Raw genomic sequence first — 13431 nt, forward strand, 5'->3', positions numbered from 1 at the left:
CTTTATTTCAACAAATTGTTTAATAGAATAATATTATTTTAATATATCCATCGGCTCCTTCATACTATCATCTTTTTTTCGTTTTTTTGTATATGACAATATCATTTTGCATTGTAATTGGTGGTTTACAATCTACATTAGCTCCTTCATATTTTTGTCCTTTTTTTATATATAAAAATTGCCTCATATTTTTTGTCATTTTTTTATATATTGAGATCATTTTGCAATTTAATCGTCACTCCTTTAGAACTTTTTTCTTTTCTGTTTTTGATGAGTTAAAATCTTGCATGTAATTATTGTTTTATGTTTTCTCATATGTTAAGATCATTTTGAATTGTAATTACTGTTTTACCGTATGTACCTTCACATTTTATTTTATTTTTTTTGTGATATGTTAATAGATTGATATTTGTATCTTTTACATATGGGTGTGATTTCTATAAGGTTGCAACTTTAAACAATCCAATTAAAACACACCGCCAAATACTATCATAACATGTAATTTTGGTGTAGAAAATTCTTAGAATTATCTGAAAATCTATTTTTATCTCTAATTATAAAATTATAAACTCAAAAAAATGGTTAATATCAAGTAGATCTTTAAACATATAAAAATCTTGAAAATGAATGGCCTAGATAATTTGTTGAAAGATGGATTATTTATGGGATTCATTTTTTTTTTTTTTTTTTTTTCATACTCTTACATATTGCTGTCAAGATAGTCAATTAGAGGTTTTTTCAACATTAAAACAGCACTTTTCTATGGATTTTTTAGGTGCATCTTTAATTCTACATTTTAAGCTTGCAACTTTATATAAAATTTTTCCTTTATTATATATATTAATAACCTTTTTCATTTTAATTATTGCTTTTCTTATATTTTGTCTTTTTATTTATACATATTTTAACGTGGAAGTGGAGTGTAGGACATTATGTTGATCAAGCAACCGCCCTAACTAAGTCATGCTGCAATCTTTATCAACTTTTTCCTTTATTATATAAATTAAGAACATTTTGCAGTGTAATTATTGTTTTTTTATATTTTGTATACATATTTTAAGGAGAGTAAGAGATTTGATCTAGCAACCGACCTAACCAAGCCATGCTATAATCACAGGGCTTAGATTTTTTTTTTTGTAATTTATCTCAATTATTGTTTTAAGATCTGCACTCACTTCTTAATATTTTTCGTTTTTATTCAACTCAATTATTTTAGATTTGGAACTAAAAATAGAATGAGACAGTTAAAGAGGAAAACGATTAACGAACTCAATAATGATCTGGATGGTAAATGATATCAATGATGGATGTTTAGAATCTTATATAATACATTAGTACTGCTTCCACTACGATATAGAATATATTTTTCAGTTTGATAGATAACTTATTTTTATATGAAAAATAGATATAAAATATTTAAATTTTATTCCTTTTTTTTGGTGGTTATGAAATTACCCTTAGTTCAATTGTTTAATATATGAAATCAATAAAAAAATTTAGAGGATCTTTTTTTTCTCTAAAGAAAATTAGATTTTTAATATGGGTGTCGTTTCTATAAGGTTGCAACCCTAAACAATCCAAATAAAGCACACCACCAAATTTTATCATAACATGTAATTTTGGTGTAAAAAGTTTTTAGGATTATCTGAAAATCTATTTTCATATCTAATTATAAAATTTTAAACTCCAAAAATAGTTAAAATCAAATAGATCTATAAACATATAGAAATCTTGAAAATGGACGGTCTAGATAATGTGTTGCAAGATATACTATTTATAGGATTCAAAATATTTTTTCCTTCATATTCATACATCTTGACGTCAAGATGATCAACTAGAGAGTTTTTCAACATTAAAACAACTTTTTCCAATGCATTTTTTAGGTGCATATATAATTCTACATTTTAAGGTTGCAACCTAATATAAGCTTTTTCCTTTAAATATATAAATTTAAGAAAAAGAACATGATCCAGCTGAAAAATATAAGTTTGGGATGTTGAAAATCTGAAAATTTAACTTCAAAGTAAATTTCATGTTTTAGTGATGCTGATATACCATTTTCAGATTTTGAAAATCCAAAAATTTAATTTTAAAATAAATTTAAGATTTAGAGAGAGACCCTTCTCTTTCTTCATAATGCAGTTCTTGATGATATTCTCTGTCCGCCTTTTCATCAATCCTCTTCTAACAAAATTTCGATCAACCTCTTTTTTTACCAACATTCTCTAGGTTCTTTAAACTGATCCTACAACAACATTCTACATTCTCCAGGTTCTTTAAACTCTTCTAATGAGATCCTACAATAGTATTCGCTATAGACTTTCAATCCATGATTGTTGAGTTACCTATGTGGACTGCCACCGGAAGATGCATAACAATTTTTTTTATCAGAAACCTGACGACATTCACAATATGATATGTCCATTTTCTAGATTTAGTTGATTTCTTTGACTCTGTGATGGCAACCTCCATCGTCCTAGAACTGCAAACTCAACAAAGCCGCATACCTCTGTGGGTTGGGCGCTTATGTTGGGCGCTTATGTTGGGAAATCGACTGTCATGGCTGTGTCGAGGCCAGCTCCCACAACTATATCAAACACAAAATAGAAATGATAGAGGATGAGCACGCTGAATCCTAAAGCGAATTTAAGGGACCAAAAGGAAATTATGGAACTTTCGCCGATTGATGGAATTCTCTCAGGACATTTTCAGAGGTGAGTTCCAACAAATGGAAACTGACAATCTCGAGCTAGAGCCATCGAGGCATCACGGGTGGATTTGCCTCCAAGACCGGCTATAAATCAGTACTATAGTCCTTGGGCGGATATGGGATACACGAACGGCGATAACATCAGCACTACAGTCCTTGGGCGGATATGGGATATACGAAGAGGTTCCTTGCACTGTGTGCATGTGCAACATCAGTGCTCCAAATGGAGACAGGACGGTACTCCCGTGCTCCCACATGAATAATGGGAGTTGTATCTTCAGGTGGTTGAAGTTGAGAAATTTATACCTAGTGGTTGGAGTAGAGAAATTCATGACCAGTATGTCAATTCCAACTACCTGCATATCTCTAAAACCCTGTATTTACTAAAAAATATTAATTAAAAAAAAAAAAAAAAAATTTTGCACCAATGATGTTTTGGGTTTGGAGTACAGTTAGTTTCAGTCAATCATATTATTGCATTAAGCTTACTCATATGCATTGTATTCTCAGACTATGTCTTTGCCCTTTCTATCACATATCTTCTTCTTTTGTTCTTCTCAGACTATGTCTTTGCCCTTTCTATCACATATCTTCTTCTTTTGTTCTTCTCAGACTATGTCTTTGCCCTTTCTATCCCATATCTTCTTATTTGGTTCAAAGGATGAAGGTTCTATAAGGTCTACGCTGAATGCATGGTATTCTCACTTATGACACTGTCTTTGCCTTTTCTATCACATATCTTCTTCTTTTATTTAAAGCATGACGTTTCTATAAGGTCTACGCTTAATCAAAACAAAAATAAAGTCTCTTCTTAAACCCTCCCTAGAAAGTACCTTTGGCAATATAAATCTCCAAAGACAGATCTAATTCAATTTTCAACTATCACGTATCTTCTTCTTTTACTCGAAGGATGAAGTTTCTACATGGTCTGCGCTTTATGAAAACCAAAATAAAGTCTCTTCTCAAACCCTCCCTAGAAAGTACTTTTGGCAGTATAAATCTCTAAGGATAGATCTAAATCAATTGCCAACCACAACAATAAAATTTGAAACTAAAAACGTATTGCAAACCTTGTAGAGATATTCTAATTGACCAAGCTCTTTAACAAGACAGTGAGAACAAAAACATGTTAGATAAATAGAGAAAAAATATTGTGGTACTTATTTATAGAAATATAGGAGACATACAAAATTGTACGAACTATCAAGGGATCAAACTTTTAAGTCACATTATGAAGTTGTGGGAGAGAACGATTGAGCCACAATTAAGACGTGAAACAAGTGTATCAGAAAATCAGTTTGGTTTCATACCAACAATTGAGACTATTTTCCTATTTAAGCAAATTGATTGAGAAGTAGAGAAACAAAAAGACATCCACATGGTCTTTACTGATTTAGAGAAAACATACGATAGAGCACCTAGAGAGTTAATTTGGTAGGTATTGGAAAAGAAAGGAGTTTGTAGAGGATATATAGACAAAGTGAGAGGTATGTACAAGGGAGCACTAACTAGTATTAGGACAACTATTGGAGATAAGCAAGTTTTTAATGATAGTATGCCTATATCAAGGGTCAACATGAGGCCATATCTCTTTGTTTTGGTTATATACGAGTTAACTAGGCATCTATAGGATGAAGCACCGTGGTGTATGTTGTTTACAGAAACATAGTTTTGATTGATGAGACTACAGACGGTGTCAGCTCAAACTTTCAAGGGATGCTCTAGAATATAAAAGTTTTAAATTAGCGGAACTAAAAGAAAATATGTGGAATGCAAGTTTAGCAATAATAAGAGTAGAAACACGTTAGAAAAAGAGCCCAGGCTTAATTGGTCAGTGCTTGATCATTTGCAACGCTACATCCTAAGCTCAATTCCTATTAAGGGTTGGGGCCCTCTCCCCACTAACTCACCCAAAAAAAAAAACAAATGGTAGTAGTTAATATTGGTGGCCAAGAAATACCTAAAATAGATTACTATAGATATTAAGGGTCAATAATTCATGAGAATGGAGATTGTGGAAGATGTTACACATAGAATTAGAGTTGGATGGGTGCCATACATATATTCTTTTGAAGCTTTATGCGATCACCGCAATACCAATGGAACTGAAAGGGAAGTTTTATAGGAAGGTTACAGACCGGTGATGTTTTATGGGATAGAATGTTGGGCGGCCAAGAACCAACATATCCGTAGAATGAGTCTAACTGAAATGAAGATGTTGAGATAGATGAGTAGCAAGACAAAAAAAGATAGAATTCATAATGAATGTATCCGAGGAAACTTAAAGGTGGCTCAAATAGACAATAAGATGAGGGAAAATACACTTACGTGGACTAACTATGTGTAATGTCAACTTAGAAAAACACCGGTTAGGAGAAGCGATTTGGTTCAAGTTAAAAACTCTAAAAAGCAAGGGGAAGGTCCTTTAAGACATAGATAAAAGTAGTGAAAATAATGTATGGTGTTATGCACTAACTGACGTTAAGGCTCTTGATAAAGTAGAATCGTAGAACAGGATTCGTATAACCGACTCCAAATAATTGGAATAAGATTTGGATGATGATGATTCACAGCAATAACAAAAACAATCTTCCATTTTTTTTCTCGATAATTAAAAATATAATCTTTTATTCTAAGTGGAAAATGGATGATGAAGCAAGGACATATAATGATGACGACAAGCGACACTCACGTGCAACAAATCCTTTCATTAAATTATCTCCAACACCATTGACACAGCAACCGACTGGAAAAGGTCCACCAAAGCGACCTTTTGAGTCAGCCCAGCATCCACAACCAAACATTGCTGCTAGTCCAACACGCCCTTTGACCAGTCATAAGGAACAAAAGAGATAGTTCTCAACATTAACGCAGTTATATAATGATTTTAATAAGGGCATAGGAGCACCAATTACTGGTGCCTAAGAGAAGTTATATTATTATATACAATAATAGTAGAGCTCCTTTCCTCTTTTACTTTCAAGGAAGAAGTGGGGCCATCTATTGATTGTTTATAACTTTTTTTTATTTATTTATTAAAGTTAACTTTTGTATGGCTTTGGAGTGTTGGATCCAAGGAGGAATTCTCAAGAGGTTCAATTCCTTTATTTCTTCATGACCGAAAGATTTTTTATAAGAAAAAATGAGAGTTAGAATCAATTGCTATCTAGAAATGTGTACAGTTTTCCTCAAAAACAATTATGTGCACGGTCAATAGCTCTTTGCTGGTCATTTAAATGAATCCATAAAGAGTAAGATCTACTCAAATGAAAAACCTTGGCCTATCAGTGGGGCATTTGTTGATTTCCTCTGGTTTTGTTCTTTTTTACCTCCGTGTATCTTGCCTTGTGGGTCTCCAGATTATTAACTTCATTAAAATGAGTATACAAATTTTTTAAATGGAAAGCTCCTCGAATTAAAAAACATTGCATAGTTTGCGTAAACCGGGAAAAATTGGCAGGAAGTAACAAAATTTTCATGTGGTTAACTATCCGTATATATTGTTTGTATATTGTTTCCAATATATATATTGGGATTAGTATTATTTTTGGAAACAATATACAAACAAAAGGATTGGTCCATATGTATATGTTCCAATGGAAACAATATACAAACAAAAGGATTGGTCCATATGTATATGTTCCAACTCCTACAGAATTATGTGTTAAATATCTATTTTTAACTTTTGAAAGGAAAAACGATTGCGCTAAGCCTCATATCATTATTGGAAACTTCAGATATTGTCCTATGATCATGACTAAATTGTAGCTGAACTAAATTGTAGGTGAATATGGAAATTGCATAAAGATCCACAAATCTCCACTAAATTAGAATACAGCAGATTGTATAGACCTTATAAAGCAATTAGACAGGAATATCCAGTTACAAAAGCTTGGGAAACCTAAGAATAAAGATACAGTCCTAGGTGGGAAGCAGTCGATCATTCAGACCAAGGCCTAGATCATCATTCAAAACCATCATAGAAACATAAAATTGATGGCACATTCATTTATATTTCCAAATAATCACCGGCAAGATATTCAAGTTGATATGGCCAACAAATCCAAACTACAGCATACTTTGACACATAAATAACAGACTATCACGGATCTATGTTATATGTTGCTAGAGAGGATGGCAAGTAGCTGACTTTAAGCTAACTTTCGAATGCTCAACCACAAAAATAAAAGAACCACAGTTTCCTGAACTTGCCAATGACTGATGAATTTGTTTCGGGGCATGAAGGAAGTTCATCTGTGGAAGACCCACCCCCTCTTTTAGCATCATCATGCATTGCTCTGTATATAAACCACTGTTCTTTTGCCCTGTCAGTCACTAGTCACTATTCATACAGGTATTTAAAGGAAGGCTCAGTGAACCAAAGCCAAAGGACATCCTTATTGAATAAACTAAACAAATCTCAATAGGATCTTAATAATTCTATGTAGAGCAAAGAATAACAGAGATTTGTGAAGCCAACAGTGACAAGAAATAACAACTATACTTTATCAACCTCTGCTGAACTTTCTTGAGAAATGATGCCCTTAGACAGAGCCCACTCACGTGCACCTTATTTCTCAACTAAATTTATTTCTTATAAAAAAATACAAAAGATCACACATTTTCCTTTATTTACTTCTTTTTGTGCCTTAATCTTACATTTTCTTAGTTCTAAGGTGAAGTTCATTATATATATGGATCATATCTCCCTAGGAACTTGGATCGTACAATCTCCATTTATTTTTTATAAATTAAATTTTATAATTGGCCAATGTCATAATTAATAAAATAAAATAAAATTAGATAAATTTGAATTCACAATTAAAATTATTTTTTAAAAAAGGAATGTATAAAAGATCTTACATTTTCTTTTATATACTTCTTTTTGTGTCTTAATCTCTTTTAAAAAATTTATTCTCAAATAAATTTATTTTTTATAAAAAATACAAAAGATCACATATTTTCCTTTATTTACTTCTTTTTGTGCCCTATTCTTACATTTTCTTCATTCTAATGTAAAGTTCATTATATATATGGATCATATCTCCCTTGGAACTTGAATCGTACAATCACCATTTATTTTTGTAAAATTAAATTTTATAATTGGCCAATGTCATAATTAATAAACAAAATTTAAATTAAATAAATTTGTATTCACAAATAAATTTATTTTTAAAAAAAATTGTATAAAAAATCTTAAATTTTCTTTTATTTACTTCTTTTTGTGTCTTAATCTCGGTGAAATTCGTTATATACATAGATGTCATATCACCCTAGGATCTAGGATCGTACCGTCACCAGAAAAGAAGATCAGATTTATCCAGAAAACTAAAAGACATTTATTAATGTCCGTTGATGGACCATTAATGTAAGGAGAATATATTAAATTTTCATCCAATTTTTCTTACGCATTTACTATAAAGGCAAGGAAACTAGTACGTAGAATAAAAAGACAAAAACTACGAATTGGGCCAATTTTGGATGAAAATTATAGGGAAGGTTCGTCAACCCATATTTTTTTTTTTTTCCAAAATTACCATTTGGTGCGAGGATTCCATCCTCATATTACTTTTTAATTTTTTAAATACATAATAAAATATTTTTTTAAATACATAATAAAATATTTTCTAAAATTATATGGGTCAATTTAGAACACGTGGGATTGGGTGGGACCATGTGTCCACGAAAGGGTGGCACGCCCTAACTTATTCTTCAAGATTGGGTGATAGTTTTGTTGTCTTATGTTTTGGGTATAACCAACTTAGTTGAATATTTGAAATATTTAGTAAATCTTTGAATCAAGATTTTTTAATCAAATAAATAAAAATTGGATATACTACAATAGAAAATAAAAAAGATTATTTAAAGATTTGATATGAATAGATTTAGGCAATAGATGATAAGGCTCTAGCTCATCTTTTTGAATCTTGGTGGTATATCAAAGAGATGGATGACTCAAATCTCTCACCCCTTAAGTCTCACCCCACAAGTCTTTGATATTAAGATTTCACCCTACGAATTGAGAGATACCCCAAAGCTTAGAAAATCTATAAAAAAAAGGCTATCCCACTTCATAAAATCTCTACACCTATTTTCTCTTCTCTCTCTAATGGTTTATCTATCTGTCTCAAATCTATAAAAAAAAAGTTATCCCACCTCATAAAGTCTCTACACCTATTTTCTCTTCTCTCTTAAATGGTTTATCTATCTATCTCGAATATCTCTCACTCCCCACCTAGGGCTTCGATATCTCTTTCAAGTTTTTCTAAGGGCATACCCCAACCTAAATTTCTAAGTGGCACACCTAACCAAAATCTTGCTCTTGTTTCTAGGTGGCATGTCAAGCTAAAGTTAGATCTCTCCCTCTCTTTCATCTATCTGTTATCTTTCCAAAGATCAAGCCAGACTAAGGCATTGAAGTTGATAGACTAAGGCATTGAGGTTTTAAGTAGTTGGTTTTAGATCGATATTCAAATGTCATTGAGAGGGTTTTTCTATATGTAGGAGAATCAAGATACCGATCATAAATCCCGAGCACCCTCGGAAAGAGATACTCGGTGCAGGGTATACTAAGCTCGTTGAGGTAATCTCCGTCACTCTCTTTTTGTTTCTTCCCATATTTAATTATATTATTTTATATTCCCAAGTATAAGAATTATGGATATTTTATTCGTTTAAATAAAATTGATTTAATGGCATCAAGGTTTTTAATATTTTGGATTTGAAGAGAAAAACGGTTGTGCAATGTACACTCAAACACCATCGTTTATATGCACATATTTTGACATAAAATCGGGTCATTTACTTTCTAGAAATAGAAAATAACATTTTCAAATAAAATTAGAAAAGAAAAACTAATTAGAATTCATAAAAAAAAAATGGGACACATCTATAGGACTTAAAACTGAACTAAAAATAATAACAATGTATTAATTTTTCGTCTAATACATACCCAAATATAATAATATGCATGATATGCAACTTCCACATACAACATCAGGAATCTTGCATGACCCATTTTTCTATACTGTCGACCTGGATAAAGTGTTAGTCAGCTGGTTTCTCACAATTCCCATGCTCTAATGCACGTTCAATGCGAGAATCAGAGTTGTATATCATGGGGACAGACAGAGAGAGAGAGAGAGGTTAAGAAAAGAAAGAAAGGAAGAGACGCGCACCTTTTTACTTTCACTTATTTACCTCTACTTCAGAGAGAGAGAGATTCATGTAATAACTTCAGAGAGAGGGAGAAAATAGTGGAAAAAACTTTGAATGAAAGATAGATTCATTACAGAGAGAGAAATAAAATAAAGAAATACGTTATAGGGGGAGAGAAAGTGAAGAGTTACTCGTTGTAGAGTGAGACGGAAAGAGAGTGCATATAGACGCATTAAAGAGAGAGAGTGGGTATTTATCTTGACTGATGCGTTATGGAGAGAGAGAAGAGTTCATGAGTATATAGAGAGAGGGAGAAGGGCGTTATCTTGAGAGAGAAGGATAAGCGTTATTTGAATGGAGAGATAGAAGAGAGAAATTAATTAATCTCGTGGGGACACTTGGCAAAAGCATAAATAATTTTTTCACTTAATATGTAATTATACATAATAGATAGATTTAAAAAAAGGTCACCAGCTTGTTGGATGCGAAATCGAGAGGGTGAGGATGTGACATTGAGAGGCCGTAAAGTTAAAAATAAAATTTTTCGAAAGATGCGGCATAATTCAGTTTATTAGATTCCACATTTAATGGTTAAAAATGGTTTTGGCCTACTTATATAAAAATAAATAGTGTAATAATATACAATCGTGATAGATAAACCCAATTAAAAAAATATACCTGGGGACAAATCAATATTCCAAAAGCCATTTTTTCCACAAATTTTCAACTTCATTTGGATGCACTTTATTTTTAATAATACTTTAAATATATTTTTTTGGATTTTTTTTATTTTTTGTAGTGCTTTTTTGACCATCCAAGAGTTGCCTGGTTGAACTAGTTGGTTTACTGGTTACTCGGAACCGGCCCCTAACCGGTTTTCGAGGCCGGTTGGATTTTTTGAACACTGAGATAACTAATTCTCCTCAATTCATATCATGGTCAAGATGCTCGTCATCTCTCCATCACCATCCAGTACATTATTAAAAAAAAAGGGTTATGCCCAATGAACATGAGGAGTGAGGATGTTTAAATAGCATTCTATTAATTTTACAACAAAAAAAAACTGCCCAATTTTTTGTACGTAACTAACTTTGTGTTAAAGCTTCTTGACGAGTGCCTAGTTGCATAAAGGTGATATATCAAACAAAAGGAGAAAATAACATGCACAAATTTTTTTTCAAAAAAGATTTTAATGCATTAGTAAGAACTCTTTTTCTTTGTCTAAATAATTTAAAATTATGCTAATATCTATTTTATTTAATGTTATTTAAAATTACTTGTAATTTACTTTTAAAATAAAAATATGATAATTTGTAATAATTAAAAAAATGCTAGCACTGTACTTACTCTAAATTTTCCCTTTAGGACATAAATTATTAACAAATAGTAAAGATAGCCAAAAATAATAATGGGAATATGTATTTAGAAAGATTATTATTATTAAGAGATAAACTAAATATAGAAAAGAACCATGGGAATGTCTATTTAAAACGGTTAGTACCAATGCCTTAAAAAAAAAAAAAAAAAAACCTCTAAGCACTTATGGAGGTTAGTACTAGAGCAATGCCTTAAAAAAAAAAAAAAAAAAAACCTCTAAGCACTTATGGAGGTTAGTACTAGAGCAATGCCTTAAAAAAAATATAAATAAAAATAAAAAATAAAAAAAGGTAAAACCGCACCTCAAAGCACTTATGGAGTCAGACAACCCCAAATTAATCATCGGGGATCTCGACAATTATGGACCTTTAATGAAGAAGAATTTCTAATCCTAAAAATAGTCTCCCTTTTTTTTTCTTTTTCTTTTTTTTTTTTGTAAAATATTTATCGATTTGTCAAATTTGTACCATTTTTTTGGAGCTTTAAATTTAATAATGAGGCAAGAAACATATTTCTAAGCGACCAAATGGGTTTCTCGCTAGATTTGCATTTTTCGCCGAACTTTTGAGTTGCGATTTTACTTTTCTTTTTCAGCTCAAAGAAACCGTATCCTTAATTTTAAATAGGTTAACATAAGGTTCAAGAGTTATAAACTTCAAATCTCACCAGAAATTGCAATTCGAGTGTCGGAAAATTTTACAAATTAACCATCTCAAGCTTCTAGTCATCAAATTTTGAAAACAATGATAGCTTTAAAAATAGTATATCTTGTAGCATATTATCGGGATTGTTTATCTCAAGTGTTCATATATTTACCAGATTTGCACTATTTTGGAGCTTTAAATTTCATAACCACAATGAAAATAAATTTTCAAACCATCAAGAGTTTAAGACGCAACAATTGCATCTTTAAAAGGTTTTGAGATGGAGCTTTACTTCTTCTTTTTTATGGCCTAGGCCTTGTATAAACTGCACCATTAACTATTAAAAAGGTTAGCATAAGGCCCGAGCCTTACTAAAAAATGAAAAGTACACCTCAAATATCTTTAGAAATTGTAATTTCAATATAAAATACTATCGATTGATCATCTCAACCTCGGCAATTATTATCTAATAAAAGAAGTATTTCAAACCCTAAATTATTATCTAATAAAAGAAGTATTTTGAGCCCTAAAAACAATAGGACATACTATTTGGATTATCCATTTTTAAATGTTCATATATATAATATTTTGAGCCCTAAAAACAATAGGACATATTATTTGGATTATCTATTTTTAAATGTTCATATATATATATATATATATATATATATATATATATATATATGTAAAATTTGTACTATTTTTGGAGCTTTAAAGTAGATTTAAAAATATTGTAGGGGTTTCAAACACCCAAACTTAATTATTGGCAAGGTTTTGAATTGCATGATTATTATTTTTCAAAAGGCCTAGGCCTTATATAAAGGACGTAGTTTATATAGAGCCTAGGCTCGAAACAATCAAATTAGGGCCTACCTCAAAAATTTCACTAGAAGAGGTTATTTTGATGCCCAAATATCCTCAAATTGATCATCTTGACATCAAGATGCATGGACATGAGAAAAAAATGGATTTCAAGTTTTGGAAATAGTATTTTTGGACCGTCAAATTTTAAATTTTCATAGATCTGCTCGATCGACAATGTTTTGGAAGCTTTAAATTTTATAATTAGATATAAAAATATATTTTAAGGCTATCACAAAGATTTCTAGTATTGAAACTACATTTCTCGACACCATTTGAATGTGTGTTTTACTTTTAATTGTTTAGAGCCTCTAAACAATCAAAGTAAAGCGTATCTTCTCTAAACAATCAAACTAAAACGAACCTCCAAATAGTATCGAGAAATGTGGTTTCAATACTGGAAATCTTTGTGATAGCCTTAAAATATATTTTTATTTCTAATTATAAAATTTAAAGTTGCAAAAATAATGTAGATTGAGCAGATCTATGAAATCTTGAAAATTATGGAAATTGGCGGTTCAAAAATGTATTACAAGGTGCACTGTTTCCAAAACTTGAAATCTATTTTTTTCTCATGTCTATGTATCTTGATATCGAGATGATCAATTTGAGGATATTTGGGCATCAAAACAGTCTCTTCTAGTAAAATTTTTGAGGTGAGCTCTAATTGATTGTTTAGAG

This window comes from Amborella trichopoda, chromosome 7 (assembly GCF_054954075.1).
Source record: "Amborella trichopoda isolate Santa Cruz 75 chromosome 7, AtrichopodaSantaCruz75HAP2 v2.0, whole genome shotgun sequence".
NCBI classification, from domain to species: Eukaryota; Viridiplantae; Streptophyta; class Magnoliopsida; order Amborellales; family Amborellaceae; genus Amborella; species Amborella trichopoda.